The following is a 3849-nucleotide window of genomic DNA, read 5'->3' on the forward strand; positions in this document are numbered from 1 at the left end:
AGTCACGACAGACTGGGCTGCCTTTGGTGTCACTGTCAGAGCCAAGATCACACTGTCTGCATTGCAGAGCCCGACACAAATATATCAAATATGGCCACCTTAGATTCTCCGGAGCCCCCACCTCTGGATAAAAGAAAGGAGGGGGGTGTGGGGGTGAAAAATATATCTTGGAGCAGCAGCAGCAGTGTTGTGAGTGCTGGGGAGGGATCCAGTGAGGGAGGGGAGAGGGAGGGGGGTTGGGAAAAAAATCTGCCGCAGCCATGCCCAGACTTACATCAGATTGTGTTGCTTAAAAATTAACTACTTGTGGTGGGGATCAAAACAAAAAATAAATWAAAAAAAATGCAAATTTGTTGCAGTTCACATGAACAGCAAACAAAGCAAAGTGCCAAATCTGTGGATGATACACAAGTCTGAAGAAAAATCTGAGCTTTTGTTGTGATTTTATTTTATTTTTCTTTGAGTATTGAACTGTTCATCAGCAGGAATTGGGTGGCAGTAAGGCCATGGGAATCCCTCCCCTGCAAGAATTTAATGGCTGCTGCTCACATCACTGTTTTTCATCAGAGCTCATAAGAAATTAGGGGAACAAGGGGGGAAATATGTATTTGACATGAAATATGTACTTAAATCTGCTTTTTTAAAGCATATTTAGCTTTTTTTGCATTGTAGTTTTGTTTTATTGTGTTCTTTGTTTGTAAAAAAAAAATTAAACAGTTAATTCAGATATATTTATTGATCCATGGACCAAATGGTAAAATGTGACAGTCAGGGTCATATTAGGGGCAGTTATCCATCCATCCATCCACCTTGCTTTCTATCCATCCATCATCCATCCATCCATTTTTCTGTCCATCCATCATCCATCCATCCATTTTTCTGTCCATCCATCATCCATACATCCATTTTTCTGTCCATCCATCCATCCATCCACCTTTCTGTCCATCCATCATCCATCCGTCTATCCATCATCCATTTTCTGTGCATCCATCCATCATCCATCCATCCATTTTTCTGTCCATCCATCCATCCATTTTTCTGTCCATCCATCATCCATCCATCCATCCATCCATCCATTTTCTGTCCATCCATCCAGCATCCATCCATTTTTCTGTCCATCTATCCATCCATCCGTCTATCCATCCATCATCCATCCATCCATTTTTCTGTCCATCCATCCATCCATTTTTCTGTCCATCCATCATCCATCCATCCATCCATTTTCTGTCCATCCATCCAGCATCCATCCATCCATTTTTCTGTCCATCTATCCATCCATCCGTCTATCCATCCATCATCCATCCATCCATTTTTCTGTCCATCTATCCTCCATCCATCCGTCTCTCCATCCATTTTTCTATCCATCCGTCCACCTTTCTGTCCGTCCATCTGTCATCCATCCATCCACTTTTCTGTCCATCCATCCATCATCATCCATCCAACTTTCTGTCCATCCATCCACCTTTCTGTCCATCCATCCATCCAACTTTCTGTCCATCCATTCATCCATCCATCCACCTTTCTGTCCATCCATCCATCCAACTTTCTGTCCATCCATTCATCCATCCATCCACCTTTCTGTCCATCCATCCATTTTTCTGTCCATCCATCCATCCATCCGTCTATCCATCCATCCATCCATCCATCCAACTTTCTGTCCATCCATTCATCCATCCATCCATCCATCCATCCATCCATCCATCCACCTTTCTGTCCATTCATCCATCATCCATCCGTCCATCCACCTTTCTGTCCATTCATCCATCATCCATCCATCCATCCAGCTTTCTGTCCATTCATCCATCATCCATCCATCCATCCAGCTTTCTGTCCATTCATCCATCATCCATCCATCCATCCAGCTTTCTGTCCATCCATACATCCATCATGCTTCTTCTTTCCAGGTCATAGGGATAATTTAGCATCACCAAAAACTGGTCCATATTTAACTGTTTGTTGGACCAGAGTACAGATGCCATAAAATACAACAAATATGTTAAAAACATTCAAACTCAGAGCCATTCTATCATAAATGAGACAAACTCTGACAAGGTGGCATCAGGTGAGAGCCATCCTCCAGCTGTGGGTCTCCCACTCTGAGAGGCCAGCCGGTGTGGCTGCCTGTGTGGCTCCCCTCGGCCCACACTTGCTCTCATTGCTTCCTGCTGCAACAGGTGCCTGAGCTGCTCCGGCTTGGCTCCTGCCGACGACAGCAGAGGAATTTGTCAACGCCTGATCCAACYGCCACATCTGCCAACAGAGACACASASASASAGAGAGAGAGAGAGAGAGAGRATGCACTGCAAGACACACGAGGAGAGCAGATGTACGGGATGAGGAGGAGGATAAGTGCCCCCGCCTCCTTCGTGCAGCCTCTGGCCCCACTGAGATGTCAGCTGGTGCCAGACTGAATGGCTGGTCATAACCGTGCACGTGTCTGTGTGACTGGAACAAAAGCAAAACAAAAAGGGGAGGATGAAAGAGGCCAGGAGGCTGAAATGCCGCAGGCCCTGACACCCCCTGCCCACCCCCACTCTCCTTGGGTTCGTTTGGCAGGGAGACGTGTCAGGGATGAGAGAGAGGAAGTGCCTCCCCTGGGTGCTGAGCTCCAGCTAACCCAGATATTATACAGAGTGACACACAGAGGAAGACACCGGCTCAGAGCTGGCTGTCTGAACACAGGCGGCCCGGGGAGCAGTGCACACTTCAATAACACTCATTCAGCAGAGAGGGAGAGAGGGCGACTCTGACGTAGATTTTTACTGTAAGAAAATACAAACAGCGGGTTTTATACAAAAGCAAGACATTGCTGATTCAGTTTTAGGCAGTTAATTCGTTCTTGATGAAAGTATGAAAGATCAGCAGCTTCTCAAGAAAGATTCAAAGCTTGATTTGTTTTGTTTTCAATCAAAAACTCTATGTTTTGTAATTTTCTTAAATTAAACTGCATGCCAATAAGTAGTAAGTTTGTTGAATTGAATTGGAACTGGTCAGGTTAAGCAGAATGAATRGAACTGAACTGGACTCTGCTTGATTGGACTGGGCTGTGAATGGATTCCAGTGGAATAAATAGGATTAAATGGAACAATATAGGTTAAACTGGTTCGGAATCTGAATATCCTGGATTAAATTGTAATTCAATTCAATTGGAACTAATCTAACTAAACTAACTGAATTGGATAGAAGAGAACTGTGTGTAACTGGCTTTTGATCTACCTGGATTGCATTAGATTGCAACTGGACAGCCTGGAAAAAAACTGGAATCAATTCATTTTGGTTTTAACTGACCTTATATAAATAAACTGAATTGAATGATTGTACTTATTTTGTCKTATGAAGTAAAATGCAACAATAGCATAACAAACTAATAAAAAATATATATGATTATGCTTTAAGGTGTTTATGAGATTACATTACTAATTGTTTATCAAAGGACTTTTCTTTGCAATCATTGTTTCTGCAGTAAATGTGTTTTTTTTTCATTTTTTATTTATCTTGTAAATGGCACTGCATATAACACACAATAAAATTAACATAAATGGATAACACAATAAAGCTTATTTCCATGTGATCCGACTTTTGACTTGTGAAACGTTTTTACACTGCTAACAAAATAACATGCCAGTATTTTTAAAAACACAATCAAAAAGAAGGTTGTTCAGTATCATACTAACTCCAATTGAGAAGAAAACCAAACAAAAGTTATTGTTATTCTGCATTTGTGATGTRACTGCGCCCCCTTTAGTTGAAAACACGAACTTCGCATTTTTAAAAACATTTTTATTTTGTCAAAAAATATCATCGAAAAGAACAGCAAATTGTTTTATTTAACATGTAAATGTTTAAATC

The sequence above is a fragment of the Austrofundulus limnaeus genome, unplaced genomic scaffold (genome assembly GCF_001266775.1).
Source record: "Austrofundulus limnaeus strain Quisiro unplaced genomic scaffold, Austrofundulus_limnaeus-1.0 Scaffold140, whole genome shotgun sequence".
Taxonomy (NCBI): Eukaryota; Metazoa; Chordata; class Actinopteri; order Cyprinodontiformes; family Rivulidae; genus Austrofundulus; species Austrofundulus limnaeus.